Consider the following 25,315-nt stretch of genomic DNA (forward strand, 5'->3'; position numbering starts at 1 on the left):
GGGAACCTATGGCTGCAACAATGGGGCGACCAGGAGGTGTGTGGGTGAAGCTTTTGTGGATTTTGGGGAGAATATAGAGGACAGGAGTGACTGGACATTCAACTACCATGAAGCAGTGCTCTTGTTTAGTAATTTCACCCATTTCCAGGAGGGAATCCAGTTTGTTTTTTATTCGCTGTTTAAAGTCTAGTGTAGGATTATGATTGAGTCTTCGATAGAAGGAAGTGTTGTTCAATTGTCTCTGGACCTCTTCCTCATATGCTGCACGATCCATAACAACGATGGCTCCACCCTTATCAGCACTCTGGATGACCAGTGATTTGTCTTTTTTTAGGTTATCCAACTCATCCCTTTGTTGCTTGGTTAAATTATTAGCGACCCTGTATTGTCTTTTCTTACTCAGGAGGAGGGCAACATCCTGCTCAACTAGTCTGCAGTAAGTATCTAGAGAGGCATTTCTTTTTTGAGGAGGGATGAAGGTGCTTTTACCTCTGAAAGGGGTTCTGGGTCCAGCAGAGGATCTGGGATCTAGGGTTTCTTCTGGTGTGGGTGGGTTTTCAGGCGCATCAATACCTTGAGACAAAGGACGAGTAGGATGAGAAGGCTGTTTATTGAGAGCACTGTAGAATTCTTTAAGTCTCAATGTCCGAAAAAATTTATGCAGATCAACAATCGTATCAAAGTTTTTACACTGTGTAGTGGGGACAAAAGAGAGTCCTTTACTTAAGGCATTGAGACACTGTTGAGATAGCTCTTTACTGGATAGATTAATCACATTCTGTACCTGTTGTTTTTGTGTGTCTGGTGAGTCCGATATGGTTCTCTGAAGGGAGGTCTTCTTCCCTCGCCTGCATTTTTTCTTCCTCCGGTCCGTGGTGGAAGATGTTCGTCTTTTTTCGTGTTGTCTAAAAAAGACCGGCTGTTGTGGGAGTATGCACTGCTGGATTCCGAATCATATTCTGGGTCGGTGGTCGACTGGTGTTGAGTATCATGGCGAGATATTTACATTTAGACACTACCTGTAGCAAGAATACTTTTATATTTTTATATGGTTTTTGTGTTATTATCACTTGTCTTTGATTTACAGGGGTTGTACACTACTTTTTTTCTATATATCCTTTACATGTCACGATGATTAAGATGGCTTTCACCCATGTTGAGGCATTGTAGACTCATTTCAAAAGCTTTGATCATATCCTGTAGATGGGTGTATATAGCTCTTGGTATGCTTTTCCTTTCACCGACATTATTTTGTCACATGACTTGTCAGGTGATCCAGATCATACATATATGAAGGTGTATCCCCTGTATCTCATTGTCTGATGAAGGGCTTAGGCCCGAAACGTCACATCTAGAATTAATGATACCATTGCATGTGTGTTGGGTCAGTAGCATTGGTGTGAGCGTCCTGGCTAACAGTTACTTCAGATTGGAAATGAAAAGTACATCAAGCTGTTATTGGGTTCTGATTGAAGTTAATTAAAGGACACTCTCTGTATTTTTCATAATTCAATCAGTCTTGAGGAACAAATGTAAAAGCTAAACACTTTTCTGCGCTTTAATACAATCAAAATGATAAAACAAATATTGCCTTGCTTGATTAACGATCATCTCTGAACTCACTGGGTATTTTCTGATGCTGATAGCAAACTCTAAAGGGCTTCAGGGTATTATATCTGCACTTTACTTGAGAATTGAATTTTGTTTAAGCTTATAACTTTTTATTGCATAATATTTTAAAGACAAATGTTTTATCTTTGACTTTGCTATTTCTATAAATGCCCCTGTTCCCTGCTTTGCTATTGATTTTGCCTTTTTTCCCTCAAACCTGACCTAAAGGAGGAGAGCTGTGTTTTTGTTCTGCTTGTTGTTGGTCTTTCCATCTCCTGTGTTGTACATCTCCATGGATGAACACAGAGCAAACACAGATATCAGGTGGTTCATTTATTGGTGGTCATGATGGCTACGGCAGAGAATGAAGACAATATGCGTTGGTTTTAGAAGTTACACCCAAAGTATAATGTCTGGAGACTTTTTAAGAGTAGCCTAATTTGGATATCTAAGTACTTTTAAACAGTTGAGCCAAATAATTTCTCTTACCAAATTAACATTACATTAGCCTAATTGGCTATATTTAACTTCAGAAATAATGTAAAGGTCTACTAGTTTCAATACTTCTTTCAGATTTCATCCACGAGGGAGAAAAATATTTGCATTGAAATTAGACTTTCATTTGTGTAGGATATTAAGCAACACAAAACAACGTTTGCTTTCACTTCTAACACGTTTATTACCCAAGTTTTATTTTGATATGTCACACCGGAAGTCGTCGTCTTCATTTGGAAAAGCTTTACAGAACAAAACAGAAAGAAGCGCAGAGCACATGAGCGGACCTTTCAGCCAGTCTGACTCACTCCAGTCCTGAGCCTCAGGAAACGACGCTGAACTCCGAGAGTGATACATTCACCGAGAAACAAACAAACAATACCTGAGAGTGAGCCTGGACGGAAGCCCTACTGGACAAAAGCAAGTTTTAGAAGTAAAAGTCCAGCCGTTCTCGCTTCTCTCATCTTATTGCTTTAGTTATTTTAAGTGCTTGCCATCTTTTACTCCTGTTTTTCCTCCTTGGGACACGGTCACGCGTGTCAGCTGAGCTCCGTGGAGTGTACCTGAGTGATGGGTCGGACCCGGGGATGAGCAGCGCGAGGTGTTGGGGTGCCAGGGGCGCGAGAGGAGATCTGCACGCTGAGGTGAGAGAGCTCTGTTTGTGTTTGCTGTTTGTTCAGCGTGTTGGTTTGCTTGGAGATGTTGTGACAAGGCTTTTAACATTTTTTTGGGTGAGCGAATGTTCGAGTTTCTGAAGTGTTTCAGGATGAATATGAATGAATGTAATATAAACGAAAAGCTCTAATCTTCTGTTAAAACTCAGGCTGAGTTTGTTCTGTTTGAATGTTGGTCCTCTGATGATGATGATTCCAGAAATTTTATCTCACAAAAGGTTACAGTCGTAAAAAACAATATTTCCACCTGTGTCAATACCATGGAAACAGAAATCCTAGTTGGAATAAAACTGTCATTAAACTTTATAAATTGCACTGTGTTGATAACATGTCAGCACACCGATGTGCTACAAACGTATGGGCTATGTGCAATTTAGACTGCATGCAGGAGTGTGCTTGCATGTTTTGATGGATCCAAGTGCTGTCAAACATTCAAATTTCGATCACAGTCTCACGACTTCTGTGGTTTATCACAATTGACTGCACTATACAGTGTTGAAAACAGTTTTGTTTCATTTTGGATTTTTAGTCTTAAACTATGGATAATCAATTCAATGTAGATCTGTCAGATCTGCTTTTATTCTGAAAGAAAATAACATTATAAGGAACAAAGATTATGACATGAACTTAACCATGTCAAAGATCAATTTGTTATGGATTGAAAAGGAAATAGAGGAAATAGGTTGCTAAATGTTCAGGAGGGTTCTGGCTGAGGATCCTACATTTCTGATGACCGTTCTCACAGACTATTCATCCATGATGTCGGCTCTATCTCAGTAAGGAAGAGCTGTCATTTGCTGGTACAACATATTTCTAGTTTTATTTATTTTTTTTAAATTCAGCTTTATTCACACACACAAAATAAACACATTGCAAATATTAAGACTAAGTTTCTATTCTGAGATAAACACGGTCTCAGATAAAGACGCTATAAGAGTGGCTGCCAGAAATGAAAGGTCTGCAGCCAGACCGTCTTTAAATGTTTGATATAACAAGGTGAAGGTGACTTGACTTGTCCACTGAGCTGTCTGTGAGCTTTTAAAAATGAAATGAGACATTAAGGAGCAGTGGTGGTTTGTCACTTCACCAAAGCATGCTGAAAGGGACAATAAAGCAATCAATAGGGATTAAAAAAGAATTTAAGTTAATTGTGGACCATAATTAATATTGATTAATGCATTAGTGCTGACAGACCTAAATTTATTTATTCTTCTATAATAAACCTGTCTTATTAAATAGATGTGGGCTAATTCTTTTTAAGAGTTTGTAGCCTACCATTGTTCTTTAGCATAACCGAGGTTTTATGGTTTAAAAATGGGGTAAAATTTCAATAAAGGTGCATTTAGAGACCTTTAAACATTCTGCTTCCTCTGTCAAGATTGAATTGCTCTGAGGTGTTCAACCTGCAAATAAAAAATAATTTATTAGTATTTTATTAGTATCCCAGGCTAACAGTCATGGTTGTGATTTTTTTCTCCTATTAATGTCAAAGACATACAGAGTTGTATTTCTTTAAGACAGAGTTTGACAATTAAAACACAAGGTAAGGCTTATATGTATGGAAGCCCTAAGAGGACAATCATATATAAATTTTATTTGTCTCATTTTCCCTGCAGTAATACGTTAGCTGATTTCCCCTTGATTCCCAGAGACTTTGACATATTCAGGCTGCTAGTTTGAAATAATAGTGTGATATAAGTTAATTTTTCTAGATCTCCAATAATGGCTCATGCTAACTAAATAAACATTGTTATGCCAAGATAATGAGAAAATAAGTTAAGATCTCAAAAAAAAAAAAAAAAACCCTGAAATTTACACACTGTCACAGAAACATGAAGAAAACAAACATGTAAGGATGCTTGTCATCTCAGGACTTCCATACATATCTGGATTGTTAATTTCTGTCAGCATACCTAAAACTAAGCTCATGCAGGCCTTTATGCTGTCAGTACACTGCTTTGGTGTTTTTGTGTCTGCAGATGAAGGTGCAGATTGAAGGACAAGTTGAATAAGGCTGAAAATCTGTGCCTGTTCTGTTATATTGTAGTGTTGCTGAATCTTTTCATGCCTATTTCTACCTATTTTTTAACCATAGCTGTCTTGTTGTCTTGTGATCAGTGCATAAACGGCACACTTCTGAATCATCCTTAATCAGTACAGATAAACCGTCTCTGCTGTTTCCAGTGAACATCTGCAGAGGAGAGTTATTACAGCCTGTAAGGCAGCTGCAGCCTGAATCTGTGTTATGTGCCTTCAGGGGCTGAATGTGGCCCTGCAGTCATCAGTAGTTAGTTTACAGTAACCCACAGTGGCCACTGCGGACATATTAATGTTTCTGATGGGATTAATTTAGTCCAGTCTCAGATAGTGATCTAAATTTAAACCAGTCTAAATCTTTGAACAGGAAGTAAAATCTAAGCTTGTTGCTGCTTTAAGGGCATGTGTCCCCAGCTGCCGTTTTGTGTGCTGGCAGTATGGGTGTGCAAAAGGGTGATCTTTGATCAGGGGTGTCCAAACGATGGCCCGGGGGGGGGGGTATTTTTGATTGGCCCCCAAAAATATTTTTTAAATTGCATTAAATATGGTCCTCAACAGAGCAAGAAGCTTGTGCTACACTGTATTCTTCTTCTTAAGCTGTTTTTACACAGAGATTCTGCAACAAAGGTGAAAAGGAATGCCTGTCTCTATTCTGCAATGAGCCTGAGCTGCTGCTTTCAATGAAACTCAAAACTCTGGATTTCTCGGTTCAAAACTTTGTATTTTCTAAATGAAATACGGGGAACATAACATGAACATTCATTTTGATCAAATATGTCCAATAGACATTTTTTCCTCCATGTTTCTGAGTTGGAGGTCCGACTTTAAGCAGCGTCACAGCGCACATATTTACATTGGAAGTCGGAAACTTCAGAGTACCAAGCTCACTTGAACACATCATGAAACTTTTCAGACGCAGTCGCTCCTCTCCTGTACAGAGTGTGATCAGGCTCCCCCCCCGTTCCCTTCTGCAGAGCGGGGACTCATTGACAAAAATGAAACTGTAACTTAAGAACCAGAGCTCTTAGTGGTTTATATGGAGCTGCTTTGGGATTTTCTAAACGGCAAGGATTCAAGAACAGTTACTTGCACAACCTGCACAAAATATGCAAACTTTTTTTTGACAATTTCAAGAGACAGCATCCTTTAAGTTGAACAGGTGAGCGACCAGACACACTGTAGTCTTGATGACATGACCATGTGTCACAGAGTGTGGCAGAGACAGATCTATATTATTATTATATCATAACTATATTCTGTATATTATTTTGCTCTTCATTTTTTAGCAATTTATTAACAATCATCTCTAGGGCTGCACCAACGAATCGATTAAATCGATACAAATCGATAATTTGAAAAGTTGGCAACGAATTTATGTGTCGATTCGTTGTATTGCGCGATTATGGCGTCACTTGGCGTGACGCAGAGCTGTTTATGTCACACACAGACGGCTGATAAACTTTACTTTGGCTTGGCTTAGTACTTCTCTGATTATAATCCGGTCATTAGCGGAAAAATTAAGTAGATATATTCATCATCAACTGTGTCTCGTGACAGAGATGAGATGCTAGCGATCTAAAAATAGCTCATTGTCGTAAAAACTCCGGCGGAACTTAAGTTTTGTTTCTGTTACGATTTGAGACTGGATTAAAAACAATTGCGCTGGACCGTCAGACGTTCATGTAATCCGTCATATTTGCCTCACTTTGTGTTCTTAATGTCTGCTAAAACAGGAGAGAGGAGGAAAAGCTTGAGCTGCAGTCACATGGCTGTTGGGTGTGTGTGTCTGTGTGACAGAGAGAGTTTGTGTGACCATCCGTGAGTGCGGGTCGATCTGACAACAAGCATGAACGAACTAACGTTAGCTTGTTGAATACGTGAGTGATAAATGTTTATAAGTTATCATAATATCAATAACTTTAAGAGGCAGAGGCTGATCTGTGGCTCCTCTGGGAAAAATAATTGCAAGAAGATGTAATAAATGCAGAATCCCACTATAAGAGTCTTTCATTCAAATCATATCCTCAGGCTGTTGTCATTAGTATGATCTGAAAGTGTTTATGTATGTTTGTGAGGAGGGAGACAAAGTAATAACAACGAAAATATCATTTTAATTTTTAAAAACAACTATATTTTTTGTGTTTATTCTGTGGATTATTCAAGTTATTTAATTGAACAGAACTCAAAAAAAAATGTTTTGTTTTGTTTTAGTTTTTAGAATAAAGACATTTAAACTGTAACATTATTCTGACAGCTTTGGAATATCCATGTTAAATTTTTAAATAAGGGACCCTGCCTCCCAGGAAACATCTGATTCATCGATTAATCAAGAAAATGATCATCCCATTCATCGATGATTGAAATCATCGTTTGTTGCTGCCCTAATCATCTCCACTGCTCCACATGTGGCTTGACCTGCTAGAATAACAGAATCACAAGTGAAAATTTTTCATACCGTAGTCTTGCAGTGGTGTCTGCTAAGCCCAGACTTCAGTGGTTATTTAAAAATGTTTCAGACAGTATAATCGTTAATTTCAATGCATTTATATTTACATAGATGCTCCTTGAAGTGATCCCCATCTGCAGCTCTGTCTTTCAGCAGGCAGATGTGTAACATCAACGCTCCATGTTTGTTAACCTCATAGAAGTCCACAGGCTATTTCTTATGTTTTGCCCATTCTTTTCTTTTGACATTATAAACCACTTAGAAAATGTTTACCATGCTCATGTTTGATATCATTTTTTCCTGCACAAACCTCATCTTTGTAAAATTTAGACTATTTTCAATAATTCCATTGTCTTAGTCCTTTTGAAGCAAACATGTCTGTTATTCACATTGTCCAGCTTCACCAGTTTGCCTGGCCTCTACATTTATTTTGTTGTATGTAATAGTAAACAGTTTTTAATTGAACAATTTTAATTTTAATTAAACAAGCAATTTGACAATAAAAATCACACTAACGCAAAAAACCCCAGTATTTTTACAGCTTTTTAATGTTTTACTAAATCAATCCATCAATGAAAAATCAGCAGATAATCCTGAATAAGATGGTTTTTTTTGCAGCCTTTTGTGATCACAATAAAACACAATAACAATAAACCAGCAAAAACTGGAGATTTTTTCACACTTGTGGCCTCTGTGGCTCTCTGTATTCACGCTGTAAACTCAGGGTAGCTTTATTTGTATTCTTCTCCACACCTTGCTGGCAGGTTTCTCCACAGAGATGCTGTTCTGGACTTTCATCCAAGGCCATTTGGAAATTCTCTTTAGTTTAAAAAAATAGAGGATGGTAAAGGCTGATGTGATTGGCTTTTGCTGAAACTTGTCCTTTTCCTGATTTTCAGATAGTGCTCCAGGAAACCCGCTTTGCACTTGTTCCTCTCTCAGGAACTATAGGCGCTTGTGCTGGCACCCAATTTCTAGAAAGGAGAGCCCTTTCTCTCTCTCAGCGTCTCTTCATTGTCCTCTAGTGTTCTCGGCATCCTGTGTCCTGTCTGAATGCTCTGTGTCAGAAATCAGTCCACTCTTTTGTGTAGGTATGATGGACAGAGATTGGATTTATTTGTGCAGACTGAGCCGCTGCACATGCAGCACAGCGACGGCTACAAAAGAGAGATATCGATTCTCAGTCACTGGTCTTCAAACATGAGAAGTGGAGAAGTAAGCTAATGCGTTTCTTTTCAATTTACTTTCTCTTCCTGACACAGCCACTTTTGTCAGAGTCAGGGTCCTTCAGGCAAACCTTTATTTTCATAAATAAATAAAGAGCATTCTTTAGAAATGAGTGGGTGTTTTTCTGCATGACCGTAGATGCTGCCTGTGGGGTTAGCGTCAGAGGACAGTGATGGCTGTGATCCCTGACCTGTCATCCATTAGGATAATGGATTCTCTTTTACTGGATAATTCTGCTTAGTGAGGCACACTTTTTGCTAATTGTATGTTGAATCTGTGTTACCTTGTTCATCTTAGGACTCCAAAGAAGAAGCCTCACGCAGCTTGACTCAGTGAAAAGTCTGCCTTTGGGTAATATAAACAGCAGATTAAAGTAAACATGAATACTGCTGAAGGTCAGGCCACATGAAACTAAACATGAGTGTCTATAGTCATTCCAGCAGCTCTATCATGCTGTCCTCAGGCACAGCAGTGCTTCACTTAAATGCCTAAAAAGACAGCACAAGGACGCTTGGTCACAGATGATGTCAACTGCGTTGTGCTGTCATTTCTTGGACGTGGAGTTGGAGGCGTTGAATAGAGCCAAGGACGATCAGGTGAAAGCAGATTGAAGCGTGATGTATAAAGGAGATCAGTCAAGCACAACATGAAACAATACCCTTTCATAAAGAAGCAGCACTAGACCGGGCATATCCTCTCCAACTCTTTACCTCTACTACTGGTTTTATGCATGCTTGTTGCTCTTTAATGACTGCTCTGATACAGCGATGCGTTTACTTTTAAATCTAGTGTAAAAGGGTGTTTTCTAATAAATGTTAAAAAATTAAAACAGACGCAAGGCTGTTTGCCAAGCTGGGGTGATTCTTTTTCTGTCCACTGAGCCCTGGTGTGGACCAAACAGCTGCACTGATGGAGTGATTGTGGGGTGTTCTTGCAGACCTCTACAAAGGGTGACCTCAACCGTGGGGCAGGAAGTGGAGAATGTTACCCAAGCTGGAAGCAGGATGACATACTGAATGACGAAGATTTTCCACTGGCTGTCAGAGGATACAGTTGGTGGCTATTTTTCATAACAGTAGGATTTTAAAAATTGAAAGTTAAATTGAACACACCACAAACTTAGGAGAACCCAAAGAGGGTCAAGAGGGTCTGGCTGCAGCCCTCGAGCAAACCTCTACGTTGGGGAGTTCGGTTGGAGACCTCTACGCTGCGAAACCTCTTCGCCCCAGCGTATGGGTCAATGCTGGACCATGCAGTAGCAATCGCCGAAACTGAGGAGAACCCAAAGAGGGTCAAGAGGCGAAGCCCCAGCGTATGGGTCTATGCTATTAAACCCCGACTGGTTCGGTTTAGGCGTTTAAATCCTACTGGTTAGGTTTAGGGTCAGCCTACTGGCAAGCGGATACAGCTGAAATTTAGTCGTGGGTAATATACATCACGCCCCAGCATAGAGGTTTTGCCCCAGCGTAGAGGTTTTGCCCCAGCGTAGAGGTCTCCAACCGAACGCCCCAGCATAGAGGTTTGCCCGAGGGCTGCAGCCAGATGCCTCTCAAGAGGGTTAGGGTTAGGCACCTGAACCCTAAAGGTTAAGGTTAAAGATAACATGCCACAAACAAGGGGTTAGTACGTCACTTTCCGCCCCACAGTCAAGGTAACCCCATTGTAGAGGCCTGCAATAGTTGAGCCCAAAACGCCCCCCATAGAGGTCTGCAGCCAGATGCTACTCAACAAGATGGGTCTCTGTCCTCTTTTCTTTCAAGAACAGGACCCAAACCCTGATCTGACCTAACTACAGGAAGCATTGATTTTATTGGATTAAACCAGCTATGACTTATGTCTTTGAGTAAGGCTAATTTCTAGGCTACAGAACATGATGTAATTTTGATTACTGTGTTATGACAAGTTATGTTTCTTCTTTCTGCTGCTTACAACAAGATTAACAGATCAGAACAAGGGCCAGATAACGGTTTTCATGTTTGTAATTTCACAGTACTGTAGTAGGGCCCCCAACCTTTTTTTGTGCCATGTGCTGGTTTAATGAAAGACAAAATTTTCTGGCCATCAGTGTGTGGGGAATAAATACGCTGAAATAAAATGAAAACAACAAAGAAAGTTTAAGTAGGACTTCTGGTGTTATCTTCTAAATGCTGCATTCTTTTTCTGGCGGTCGTAGACTCTGCTCCTTTCTCCTCATTGAACTTAAGCTCTCCAAAAAACTTTATTTTATTTTTTATTTCTCATTTTAGCTAGCTTGTGGGCTTGATTTTTCAGAGGGGTCTGGCTGCAGACTGCACATTTTAACCACTCTTAGAGGCCATTAATCTGAAAAGGCCTTTTATCTCAAAAGAGGAGTCCCAATTTGCCGGCTAAACCTATGGTTTCATGCAGGTATACTGAGTATACCCACTTTTTTTATTTCCTCTCCATGGAGTATACTCACTTATTTTGCAGTCTCCATAGATTAAACCCACCCCTAAATTCCCATTGATGCACATCATTCAGTAGCTTTCTGCCTTTTTTGCCCTAGGATGGAGAGGGAACTTGTGTTGCCTTGTCTCAATATTTGCTAGTCCTCATTATTGTCTTTGAACTAGAGCTGATGGCACTAGTTCTTTCAGCTTGCTTCCTTCATCATAATTTCATGATAATCCTTACTACTTGAGGTCAAGCAGGAGAAGTTTGTTGTCAATGTGCAAATGCAAAAGGCCTGTTTTTAGGTGTACTTTAAATCAAAGAGCAGTCTAACACCAGCTGTTTTTCCTTTCCCGAATGGGTTGCTAAAAATGCGAAGCATAAATTAAGAGTATACCCACCTCTTAAGGCAACACTACACCACTGGGTACAGTGTATTTCCAGTTTTCAATTTTTTTTTTCTTAAATTCTACTTTATTCATAAAACTGAGTCTTTTTTTTTTTTTTTTTTTATAAAGAAATAACCACACTGCAAACATAACAGACCAAGAAACAGTTCTGTCTTCCTAACTCCTAACTTCTAGGTGGTGAATTCTAGTCTCCAGCATGGCAATTTTCTGTAGAAGTTTGTGGTAGTCGTCTGTAGATAGAGGAGGCATCTTGAAGCTAACTAGCTTAGCTGAGCACTGTGTTTCCAAGTGCTTTGGTACAAGCTTGTGCTGTTGACAGGCCACAGTCAAGTACTACTGCAGAGGTCATAAAACATTGAAAAATGGGGAAAAAAAACTCCTTTGTCTTTCAAAAAGTATTCCTCCAGTGATTAAGAATGCCAGATAACTTCTGTCCGCAACTTCTAGTCCAAAATAATAAACAAAAAATATCATCGAAAGAATGTAAGCAAAGCAGGGAGCAAGCAGCGAAGCGTCTGCACTGTAAGAAAGCAGGAAGCAGAGTCCCTTTACTTTAGCTAAAGCCCTTTCACTTTAGCTAAAGCTAACAAGGCTACTCTAGCAACTTAAGCCAATGTAGCTAACTTAGCTTTAGCAATGTGAGCTTAAGCAAACAAAGCCAAAGCTAATGTAGCTACGTAGATATTGTACCCACATAGCTTACCTAGCTACTTTGTGAGCTGAGCTTTATCTACATTAGCTACATAGCTTCATAGTGCTGTTACCTATAGCTTAGTTAGCTTTGGCAATGTGTGCTTAAGCAAACATATCTATAGCTAACATAGCTGCACAGATAAATAGCTTGCGTAGCTGCTTTGTGAGCTTAGCTTTAGCTACATAGCTCTGTAGCGTTTACGTAGTTTATGCAGCTAATGGAGCTATGTAAGCTATGCTTGTGTTGAAATATTTTTACCTGTCAGCAAACTGTTTACTCAGCTTTGTGAAACATTTTCTTTATCAGGTTTTTCAGGTAAAGTTTTAGACTTTTTACTTTTGGTATCTTAACCTTTACCTCAACCCTAACCCTAAGCCAAACGGTAGTTTAACCAGATTCTATTTCAAAAATTTAAGCCATTTGGAGATTTACAGCGCCTCATCAGAAATGAACAGTCACTCAGGCACTAATGCTTTCTTCTTCCTTTATTTAATGCTGGTTAGCAAAAAAACTTAAAATGCACACCAGCCACCTTCAGTACAACCAGGCACCACAAAACTGATGGTATGGAAATTAATTAGGATGAGATAAAAGTTGCATAATTGAAAAAAATAAAAATAAATCAAAGCCAATATTCAAAGATCATGTCCCATCCCTATGAAACACATTATTTTTTCATGGGATTAAATAACCTTGATTAGTACATTATTCTGACAGCTTTAATGTTATCCAGCTCTCTCTTGAATGTGCAGGCGTTTTTGTTCTGTTTTTTTTCTGATACAGGTACATGCATACATGATCAGGAGGAGTGACCATAGTAGTGATGATGATGATGAGGAATGTAGAAGTGATTTTATGACATTTGTAACAATGAATACATGTGTGCCCATGTTATGTATGTTCATGCATGCTGATGTGTTAATGCGCAAGTTTTGGTAGAAGTGTGAAGGGGACAGTGAGTAACGTGAGGTTCCTTGCGTAATCACACTGTACCTCTGCTGACCTCAATGAATAAATAACAACAAGATCAAATAGAGCAGTCTGTAAAAGAAAATATACACAATATATGCACGACTACTGCGCACACCAAGCATAATCTCTTTTTGAATGTTTAATAGTCTGAAACTTTGAAGCTGAACCTGAACACAGGAACCATTCTGTCAGCATTATAGATACAATATTAGATATGACTCTGGTTTTGTTGAGCGGCCACACAGGATATATGTGCTTCAAACAGTAAATATGTTGTTTGGCCAGAGAGCATGTCTTTGAATTCCTTCATGCATCAGCCTCTGAGAAAAGAGTCTTATTATAGCTAATAATTAATATTTCATGTTTTATTCTCTTAAGGGGGCTTGTATCTCCTCTGTAGTGTATGCTTTGGTTCCCTTGAGAGAGACTAGTGTCAGTCTGCTCTAGCTGGAAAGCTCGGCCTCACTGCGGTGTACTGTGTACAGATCAAACTAGTTGGAGGGAGCCTGTGTTGTCATTCATTAATTATAATGCTATCACATACCAGGCCTCTCCGGGTTTAAAAGAGCCAGACTAGCTGTCTAAATGTCATGTGTGTTGACATCGATCTTCATGATGTCAAACATGCATGTAAAACGTGGCTGAGCAGCATCCGTGTGGAGAGATGAGTAGAAGACTCATCCGGTGTTAGTGCTACACTTCATCTATTTATTGATTTATTTAAAAAGGCACAGAGTATGAAGATAACACAGTTTAGCTTTAATATGTTTGTATAGTTGGAAAGAAACAGCACTACTATAAACTGCTTTACTCTCTGACATTGCCATTATTATGATCCTTACAAGTGTTAAAAAATGTTTATTCAACTCCTTCCTTTCTTTCATGGAGAATCTGAAATAACACTTTTGAATACACCAAACTCTACCAACCCCACTGAACCAAGCCTTGGTGCTATTTCAGAAAATATCAGCTCCACAGCCAGAAATCTAGGAGTGGTGTTTGACTTCGACCTCACCTTCACAACCTGCATAAACAAAGTCCTACAGTCACGCTTCTTTCATTTAAGAACAATTGCTCAAATAAACTTTTTCAAGGTCACCTGGATAGGCCTTGAAAAATTAATCCATGCCCTAGTTTTCTCCAGACTTGACTACTGTAACTAACTCCTTTCCAGTATCAATAAAGAAGGACTCTCTCTCTTCTGCTGACTGGTTTTAACAGACGTGGGTACATCACCCCATTTGAGCTTCCTACACTGGCTCACTGTAAGTTTTAGAATTTGCATATCGCTTCCTTTCAAGTCAATCCTTGCAATTCCACTGCACACACTCCAGTCATTCCTAGAAGTGTCACTCTGCTACATCATTTTTATGCATTTATTTATTTATTTTTATATTACTTTGTTGGTAGACATTTCCTTCCTCCTCATCATATGCACATCGTAACTTTGCTTGATCTGCCCATCCCTAGCGTTTTAAAATGATGGGTGATACACTAGGGACGTAAATCACCTGTTTCATGGCAATCATTATCAGATGATTTTATGCACAAATTGAAGAAAAAAAAATAGTTTTGGTAATTGAAAGTCACATATTTTACCCCTTTAAGACCAGTTAATATTGGGCTCAGAGGCCCCCAAAATATACCTGTGAAGTTTGTTTCTAAAAAACACTCCAGTATAGGATTTTTGCAGGTCTAAAACCCCCTCTGTTTCAGCCCTGCTCAGAACAAGCTGTTTCTGTGTCTGCGGCTTTAAATGTTTATAAGCTGTCTGTCTGTAGACAGGCCAGGGGCACAGAGTTTTGTTAGAAAAGGCTGAAAAAGTGTACTTTGCATACTATGTGACCTTTAATGGAAAAAAACCAATCACCTTTATCAAAAAGGACAAAAATGTGCACTTCACTACAGTAACATGTTATGTTGCAAATGTTTTATTGCATTAAATGTCTTTAAAGTAGGGGCCCTTGATTACCTGTAAATTAGAAACATAATGTTGACATTTGTGCTTAAATATGCTGATTTTATAACAGCAAATACTTGAAGTATAAACATTTAAATTTCCTCAAATACTCTGTCTACTCTAAAGCACCAATATAAACTTTTTCTGCAACCTTTCTTGATTGTGATCAAGTCTTTTGACCTCTGTTTTCCTAATTTAGATTTTATTTTTAAACACATTTACACACTTGTGGTCTTTAACAGATATTTCTTCTCTATATCAGCTATTCATACTTTACAAAGAGGACTATTAAAGTGGCAGATCATTCATTCGTAGTTTTGTTAGACATTGTGATATTTTAATAAGATTAAATCTGTGATGCTACAGTGATTAATTACATTATTTTTGATTTACTGCAATCCTGATTTGGCAAAAAGCAGGAGTTAGGACAAAATTTTATTTTAGTGCTTGCTTTGTTGTTATGGTTAGCTGCACAACAAGAGAAAGAGGAGGGATAATATAAAGAGAGCAGCAGTCCTGCTAGAACCATGTCGACTTCAGACAGCTTATACTTTCATTGTAAACTGAAAGTTAGACAGCAAACAGTCAGTTTATCAAATGAGGCATGATACAGCAGACCTCTCCCCCTCTGTTTATCCACAGAGCCTGTAGCAGACACCACTTGTGCAACTCCAGCCAGGGGAAAACGATCTCATAAGGCCGATGTTTACAGATAAAAATGCAGACGTAGTCAGCAAAATAAGGCAAGAGGCCCTGTCTGGTGTAGTCTCTGTCTGAAATATGTCCACACAGCTGAGAGAGGAGGGGAAATCCTCTTTATTTTGTATGCTGCTGCTACCACTAGCTTGTTCAGAGCACAGAAAACTGGAAACAGAGAACTGTCAACAGGCATGCTAAAGGAATTTCTAAATTAAAGCATAGCTCAAAGGTGACGCATAAATCAATTTTTGACTATCAATCTGATTACATCAATTAATAAATATATTGATGTACATCAATTGATTGTTACACCCCTTTAAACACATTCTGACATACATCAATGACCATTTGACTGTACATGGTATTATTATGTTAAAAAACCATGCTTCAAAGGGTTTGGATTTTAGTATCGTATCTATACAAAGAGAACTAAAGTAAATCAGCCTGATGTTAGAAATAACTTAAAATAGTGTAGTGCATTTAGTCTACCCACACAGCTGTTTGCTGCATTACTGATGGATGCATTTATTCACAGTTGATCAAGTGCTGAAATCTTGTTCAACTGACTTTGATAGTGCATGATAAATATAGTGTGCATCATTTTACATTTGATGTAAAAAAGATCAAAAATATGATTTCCAAAGCATATAAAGATTTCTGCGGACATGACATGCATTCACTACTTATTTTCTAAAACAGTTCATCCAAGAATATGAAAATCCTAAAACTAAATCTAAATCTGATTTTCAGAGCAGTATTTATACTCGTTGATCATTTTATCAGGTACATCTGCCCAACTGCTCATTATGCAAATATCCAATCAACTGATTATATACCAGCTACTTTGCAATTAGGCATGTAGACATTGAAGTTCAAATTGAGCATCGCTGCTTTGGCGGTGTGCTTCACCAGCAAGTGGTACGGGGTATTTAAGACTGTATGAACTCTGGGTAACTCAGTTCATGTCCACAGTAAGTGTAAATTACTTCAGTCCTATCTGGCATGATCTTAGAGCTCAACTTGCCATTCAGAGTCTCTGTCCTTCATCCATTTCTGCTTGCTTGCCACCAACAACATCACTACAGCATCGCTTCCTGATGTTGCAAACTACGGGATGGTTGAGGGTCACATAGAATGTATGTGCACTAACTGTGTGAAAAAAAATAGTGGTGTTAAAATGAATAAAAGTTAATGAACCAGAAACAGTTTTGGCTACACCACATGTTAGTAGCAAAACAATCTGATGTTTGATATTTAATTAATAGTCATCTGATTTAAACAGGGGTCATGATTCGTCTCTCTGTCAGAAGAAACAAAACCAAAAGCTGTGACAGTGTGACTGAAGATTGACGTGCTGCATCTCTCTCTGTTTTTTCTGCATGCTTGCTGTAGATCTGCTCTATAAACACAACTGTTTATTTGATCAACACTGACCCAGACTGGTTAGTGACGCACGCTGTGGTCACCCACACACATGTAGCCACACAAACACACATATAGAGCCTATTAAGAGCAGATTGCCTCTGCCTGGATAAACAGACACTTTAGCTGTCAGTGAAAATCACATTCATTCTGATTCTGATGTCATCAGGGCAAGATCCCCTCCCTGTGACTAATTAATGCATGAAATTACCTCAGGGCAACAGGACATGAGGATGATGTTTGAAATCACTGAGCATCAGGTGAAAGGAGTTAAAGCCTTTGCACACTAAGTCTGTTTTTACAGGGTTACAAAGTCTTTTAGCAAATGCTTTGGTCTAAAGTGACATACATCTAAGAGAAAGTACAACCTAAGAAAGGGTATAGACATGACGAAACAACACCAGTAAGTGCCACAGAGGGCTTCAAGTCCAGTTGGACACAGGTGCTGCCATGCAGTGCTAAAGGCAATGCACATGGTGTGTACAACTGTCTTTTTCCAGCTGAAATTAACACAGATTTATGTTGGTACACTGACTCCAAAACTTTGTCAATGATCATTGATTTAAATCCTTTTTTATTTTCTGTCAACTTTATGGGTTTCTCTTGACCAACCAGTTGACTGTTTGGAGCAGTGGTTGCTGCTCCCTTGTTCTGCCCCCCCCCCCAAAACCTGGCTTTAAACACCCTATTGTCCCCATTCTGTGGATGTCATACGTGAAGCACCATAGGTTTAGGACAAAATTTGTACTAAAACAAGAAATCCTAAACTAAAAATACATGTTCTATCTCTCCAACAGGCTTTTTTAGTGCTTAGCACAACACCGTGTTGCTTGTGCTTGTGCAAATAACCAGAGTGAAGATCTCTGCCAGGAGTGGATGGACCTGTCTTTTACAGCAATGTTCAACTTTAAACATGAAGTACATTATCGTTTTACAACAGCATGCCTCTATCAATATCCCGCAACCACTAAACTGTCACTGATAATGGTTTTGTCAAAAAAAAAAAAAAAAAAAGAGGTGGTATCCAAACATGTTATACCTGCAGAGGTACGTTTTATTTGAGACAGCTATCACTTTTTTGATTTTAATGTTAGACAATGCTAACCTGAGTCAATACAAATGTAGTTTTTATGTTGATTTCATTTAATTTTGATTTAATTTAATTTAATTTAATTTTCATTTAATTTTGTATTTTTTTATTTAGTAGCCATCCAAACCTACCTGGCCCTATGTGGAAAAAGTAATTGCCTCCTAAACCTAGCTGGAGACTAAAAATTGTCTGTGAATAGTAAATGATTCACAGAAATGTCTTTATATGATGCCAGTCAAATATGGCACAAGAAAAGTAAACCAGTGTAACTTAACACATAAATCACACAAATTCCACAACAATTTTCTTGACTTTTCTTTGGGGTGTTGGGGTATCAAAATTAAGTTTCCATATCTGTGTTGTAATTCAGTCTGGTAGGTATGTGTTACTACCGGTGCCATGTTGGTACCGGATTTCGATACTCATCCCTAAGTGTGAGTGGTCCTATTTATTGTTATTGTTTATAAATTTAAACAAAAACACTTATATCTGAGTATATGTGGAAGCCTGTATGATTCTAAATAGTTACTGTGTATTGATCATGGAGATTATAGCCTATGAATACAGGCAGGTGGATGCTGGTTGGCTCAAAGTCAGTTTTTATTTCGATAAAATATAATGAAGTAAAACTAATAATGCTCCAAAAAGTTTATGTTAATTTTTTAGTTCATTTTGACTACGTGGAGGATGCAGGAACCAGTCACTGATTGATCTTGTGCTAATGTGCAAGGCTTTTTAAAAAAAAAAAGATGTCCTTTTTTTTCTGAACCCCAATGACCAATCAGTTGCTCAGTCTGTGGGTCTGTTTTCAGGCCTAGCCATTATGAACAGAGGGAGGAGAAAAAGAGACAAAACTTCATTTGATTTCATGTCCTGATGTCCCTCAGTTTACCTGTGAAGTGTGAAAATGAGTCTACAATGATTAATCACCTCCAGTTCCCTGTAATAGTTATGTCTTTGTAGTTTTTTTAGGACTCAAGAGCATTTTATAAAAGGATTGAATGAATCACCTGTAGAGTCATGCACTCTGCCAGCAAGTGCTTGGTGCGACCTGTCTCTGATATAATGTGGTTTTCAAACATATGGCTGTAACACTGATAATGTGGGAAAATGTATCAACAATTGGATATGGCCCAATCCTGTCTTGTATCATGTGTTCAGTCAAGCTTGTGTGCACAGCATGCATGAACATAGAAAGGTACTATTTCAACCTCATTTAAAGCCAGGTCAAACCCTGGATGGAAAGAGTGTGGTTGCTGTTATAAATAAAGGTGCCCATTTAAACCACTCCTCCAATACAATGGCATAACCCCCCCTGCCCCACCACATAGAGCCCCACCACATAGAGCATGAACTCTGCTGTTTGGTCATTACAGCAAATTAGCTTGTTAATTCCCATTTATGGCCCTTTAACAGACATGTGACTGCAGCTAGTAGCTTTTATAAATGCATTCTATAATGTTCATGCATATTTCTGCAGTGCTGCAGCATATGCTACCACTGACAACCGTATGAATGAATCTAATCTTCATACCATTCGGTGAGTTTCTCTGACTGACAGTGTAATTGAAATCACTTCTCACATTCATTACATAGCTGCCTCATCTCTCGCTCCACCACTGTTCCTTGCCAGCAGTGAAGTCTTTTATCTCACCCATTTCCTCCATTATTGGTAACAATCCTCCCTTTTTACATCCCGAGTAATAGAAGACTCTCTTAAACAGACTCCCTTTGTTGTGACACTTGGTCTCCCTCTACTCCCTTTATTTCATTATCTCCTCACACTCCACATTAACCATCTCATTGCTCTCTCACTCTTTCTGCAACACTCACTTTCAAATTGCCCAAGTCCATATCTCCTTGTGTTTTTTTTTTGTTCTCTTTTCCTTGAAGCGTAAAATTGAACTGCTTCTGCCCCTGCACATCCCATTTTGTGTGTGGGTTTGTGATCTGTTCACTTATGCTCCTGGAGTCTGGATTCTCGACATTTTTGACCCCTAAATCACAGTGACAGGATGCACTACTTTGGTACAAATGAAGCCAAATGAGACACAGTCAGACTAAGACAAGTGTAAAGAAACAACAGGATGATTCATTGTCAAGAGATTTACTATTCATGTATCTCCTTTTTTGCTTGAATGAATAACTGGGTTGGGCTAGCTGCTTGAAAAATGAGTGTGTTAAGCTTCTAGTTACTTTACAAAATAATAAGCTTCACAACACCAAAAATACACTCAAGGAGAAATGAAGCAAGCTAAGCTGCAGCAATAGAGAATAAGTTGTTGCACTTACCATGAGTGTTATTGTTATTATCAGTTTTATTGTTTTTATGTTGAACCACATCCTTCTTTTTTGGCAATGCTAATTTATGGGTTATGTTTAGTCAGACTGATTTACACTGAACCTGAGCTGTTATTTACAAATTATGAAGAAAAGGACAGCGTCAAAAAATGATTTTAATGCTAACAACAGTGATAACTTTAGCGATACATTCTGTCTTTAGCAGCTGGATTATAGTGATGTGTTAGTATGGTTGATTAAAAACGTGGACTGCGGCAGCGATGGTTAATTTTGAGGGTTTGTCATGTTAGTTTATTTCAGGTAGGTGGGCTGTAATATGGTAATACTGTATCCCAGAGTATTTAAGACAGCCACCGTATTGCTTTAATTTCTGTCATGAAGACAGTGCTGTGTAATATTCATGATACATGCCTTTGTGTCTGTTTCTAGCAGTAGTACCACTGTCTGCATACAGATGCGATAGAAGTGAGCGAAATATTAGAATAAAAATCATACAGGGGGCTGCACCGGAGGCCATCTCTATCTCCTCCTCTCCATTATGCCATTATGATTAAGGAACAGCCTGCCATTGGCTGACAGACCCTCACAAAGGGTAAACAATATGACAGTTAGCATTCAAGCTAGCGGTAATAAATGATTATAATTGGATTAAAATGGATTAAAAGACGTCCAATATAAAGGCTGAACAGTTTGCAAAAATAATTTTATTGTGATATTTTCCCCCCAATGTTGCAATTGTGAATTAATATGTGATCATTATTAGGTTAATCTTTTTATGTATTTTTCAACAAATTCAAGCAATAAATCATTCAATATTATAACCTACATTCAGTCAGGAACACTCTCATCATAACTATTTTATTGCAAAATGAATATGGAGTTTTACTTGGCAGAGAAGGCTCCACTCAAAAGATGCTCCCTGGGTTAGTCAGCAGCATGCTTTGACTTTCCAGGGAGTGAATAGCTCGAAACCCTCATATGGATAGATGGATTTATGACAGTGTGTATTTAAAATAGTGGAATTATTACAGAAGCAATTAATCCATAGTAGCATGAATCTGAATATGAGGGTGCAACAAGCGTTAAGCTATAAAGGAGACGGCTAAGGTGGGGGAGATGAAGCTGGCTATCAGCTATTCGCAGCTTTGGGTATGAATGTCATGAACTATCCCTAAGCTTCATCAGTTTTAGGTAGAATGAACTAATGATTTTTGCTCATTTTGCAAATTGGATGTCATTTGCTTTATTGAAGGACATTTTCATTTTCAAGTCAATCGTTTTGATCAAGAAAAACATACATAAAACATGAAAAGTAGGATTTTTGTAAACCATTATGAAAAATTTGACACTTGAATGTTTGCATTATGTGCAAAAAAATCTCTGCAGCTCAAAAATTAGATTTATTAAAGTGGTATTTTGACACATTTTGAGTTAAAGAAATATTGCAACTTGTGCGGTTTGTAAATTGCAGCAGGCCATATTGCAATTTAATCTAATTTGCAATTAATTTCCCAGCCCTAATCAGGTTAACCGGTGGGGATTTAATCATTTAAGTCCCGAAAAGTCCCACAACTTCCAGGCTCGCTGAAAATGCTGCTGCAAGGGATTCAAGGGCATTAATAGCATCAATGGGGCAGCACAGTGGCTTATGGTTAGTAGGGATGCTATTTAAGAAAACTTTGGAACCGATACCGATAACCAATAATTCCCTGCTTTTGATGGCCGATACCGATAAGATAACCTATAATATTTTTTAAATTACACGGTTCATTAATAGTAACTAATGCTCATTTAGGGTTAAAAATAAGATTAATATCTAGATACTAAATATAAATATAACTAATTCTTAGTGACACAAGTAATATTAACACAAAAAACAGAAAACTTCTAACTTTCAAACTATTTATATTAGCATGTTTATGTCTGTACTGAATAAAGTACATCATAAACCCAAGAACAACTTTCTTTGGTAACAAGCATTTTTTGTGGCTTTTGCTATGAATTAAAAACATTTTTGACAAACTGTCAAATCTGACATTTTAATTAAGCAAACAAGAATTCAACTGAAATATATCCAGATATGTCACTGTACAAAACGGGCCACTTCGAAAACATAGAGTGCATTTTTCAAGACAAAATTAAGGAACTAAAAGCCTGTGGTTAATTAATTCACAGATAAACATAATATGCACACATACTGTGATGCTTGAATCACAGAAAGTTTGAGGGACACCTGATCTAATTTAGTGCACAAGTAAGAGCTTGGGGAACAAAAAAAGTGATGTTTTTCACAAAAATTCAAGTTAAATTAAATGCACTGACATTACAAGGCATATTAGAGGCAATCAAACAAATTAATGTGAACCTGTATTCAAAATGAATTAATAGTGTAAATAAAAGAAAAACCATATGGCTGCTGCCTCTGTAGACTGACACACTGAGGCACAAAACGGTGTAAAGTAGATTAATGTAGTAGACTAGTGTCAGTGTTGTTTATGCTTACAAAAATCCTTGCAAACACCTTTGTTTTATGAATTCACATTTTCAGCAGATTTTTGTAGGTGTTGTCTTCCCTTATCTACAACCTTGATGCAAGTCGTACATTAGAGAGGCTTTACATAGTCTTTTGCTCTCCTATTCTCTTTACAGATCTTTTTTAATTAAGGTCCATTCCAGGGGTAAGTAGGTTAATCAGAAGGCATCAGGGGAGGTTTTTCTTGATGAAAGAAACATTTCCGCCTTTTCACATCCAATCTGGTTTCTGTTTTCATCCATCACGCAGCAGCAGCAGAAAACAAACATGCACTGTCAACACAGGGTCTGTTGCTTTTCCAGTAGTCCAGAGAGCTCTCAGTCCTGGGAATCAAGGGCTCTGACACATAGGCTACTGGTGAATATCACAAAATCCCAATATTAGTACGTTAATTTGGTTTATGTTTAAAACTTAAAACTTAATGTAAAAAATTAGACGATATAAATTACCTGCATTTCTGTTTGGCTGCTCGCCAGCTCTTTTTTGAAGCCAGTGTTCTCCTCAAGGATTTCGTCATACATGTCCATCAAGGAGTTGTTGGCATCTGTCTGAGTCTTCTTTGCTTGTGGTTCATCTGGCTTGTCAGCTGCTGTGCAGACCTGGTTACAAGGATCCATCTCTTTGCTTAACATTTCTGTTGCTTGCCGTTTGCACTCCACATTAAAGTAGCAATCTTTGTATCCAAGATAGTTGCAAGGTAATACAGAGGCTCTGTATGGATGTGACCTAAACACTTGTTGAGTGCTTGTAACAGGGGTGCTCTTAGAAGTTTTCACTCTGGTCGGTTGCAGCGGTCTTACTCAACAGGCCTCAGTAGAGGAGATCAGGTCTGCTGCTGTGGCTGTACCTGAGCTGATATCTCGAGCTAACTGTTCTCATGGGTCGAGGATGGTCAGCATGTTTTCAATTAGGGCCCACTGGTAAACACTTAGAGAGGCAGATAAATTATGATCTACTCCACATGCTGCAAGTGCTCACTTCTGCTCTAACAAAATCCTCAGCAAATAAAATGTGCTGTTCCATCGTGTGGCTACATCTTTTTTGTAGCCTTGTATTTTTTATTCCAAGCTGTGTCTGCAAATCTTTCAGACAAGAGGAAGCTAGTTGGAAGTGTTTGAAATGTCCTACAATTTTCCTGCCAATTGTAACACGGTCTAATACACTTCTTTGGCTCACAACAGCCTAATTTATAACTGCAAAGTGTGTGCCATACAGCCCAGGCTCTTTAAATCCTACTCCTCCATAGCCTTGGTCATATTGCATGCGTTGTCTCGATGACTGATTCTATACGTGAGCCAGAAAACTCTTGTGCATGCAGTAAAGTCTTTATCCAGCCACTGGGCCATCAAGCTAAGCGCGCTCACTGGACTAACATAAGAGGTCCATATGTCCATGGTGAAACTTATGTTACTGGTGCTCTTGTCAGTTAGGGCTGTGAATGTGTGTGGAAACCACATCAAACAGGGCAGGTAGGCATACGTCTGAGAAGTAGCAGTGACTCTGAAAACTATACCGGGGCTACGGTCTCCGGTCTTCTATTACAGAGAAGGGTTGATCATCAGGTGCAATGAATTCTGTGATTTTGTCATTAATAGCTTTTGCTTTTTAGCTGTCTCTGGCAAACTTTCTGCAGTTTTCAAATGCCTGCTAAATTGGAACTCCAATGGCAGCAGCCTTCAGCATGAAGCTAATGCTAGCACCTACTGTTGCTTCGTATTCCTTAATAGTCCATCGTGTTGCTAACAAATCTTAATGTGACTTATAAGATGCGTTGTATTGGAACTTGAGGACTTAGGCTTCCTCTTGAAATCTTTGCAGAACATACTCTGAAACACTAAAAGATGTCCACACTGATGACGCCATGTTGAGTCTTTCACAAGCTTGTTGCAGCTGCACAGATGGAGCTGACCCTCTTTTCTGTGTTTTAGCAGAAGACCCACTTCCACCTTATGTTTCAGAACATGCAGTCATGAGAAGAAGCAAATGAGCGTCATCATTATAGATTGATTTTAATGGTTAAAATTTTATTATCTGCCAAATTAAAATACGCAAAATATTCCCCAAATCCTCTGATAATTATCATCCATCCTTGATGGTTAGAAAGTTATGTAACTTTTGATAAACGGTGTCACTTCTTGTTTTGTACGACAGTGCCAGCTGGAAGGCATTTTAACAATCACATTTAGAGAAAAACTGTCATGCTGCCACCAGTCTACTGCTACAGTGGGTGCTTTGATTCTTCTTCGCTGCTCTACAAATGTTAGCCTGTGCATGCAGTATTTTCAGGCAGCAAAGAAGAATTGATTTCCAGTTTTTAGCGCTAACATTTAGC

General features: G+C 38.5%; 1 protein-coding gene across 2 annotated transcripts in view; it reads left to right on the forward strand.

Annotated features, from left to right (window-relative positions):
- The first annotated feature begins 2,664 nt into the window (after window positions 1–2,664).
- Window positions 2,665–25,315, forward strand: part of gcgrb (glucagon receptor b) — an 87,716-nt gene continuing 65,065 nt past the window's right edge. For both annotated transcript variants that reach the window (XM_041785724.1, XM_041785725.1), the window contains exon 1: window positions 2,665–2,750. The gene's annotated coding sequence lies outside the window, so the exon portion shown is untranslated. The remainder of the gene's footprint in view (window positions 2,751–25,315) is intronic.

This window comes from Cheilinus undulatus, linkage group 4 (genome assembly GCF_018320785.1).
Source record: "Cheilinus undulatus linkage group 4, ASM1832078v1, whole genome shotgun sequence".
Taxonomy (NCBI): domain Eukaryota; kingdom Metazoa; phylum Chordata; class Actinopteri; order Labriformes; family Labridae; genus Cheilinus; species Cheilinus undulatus.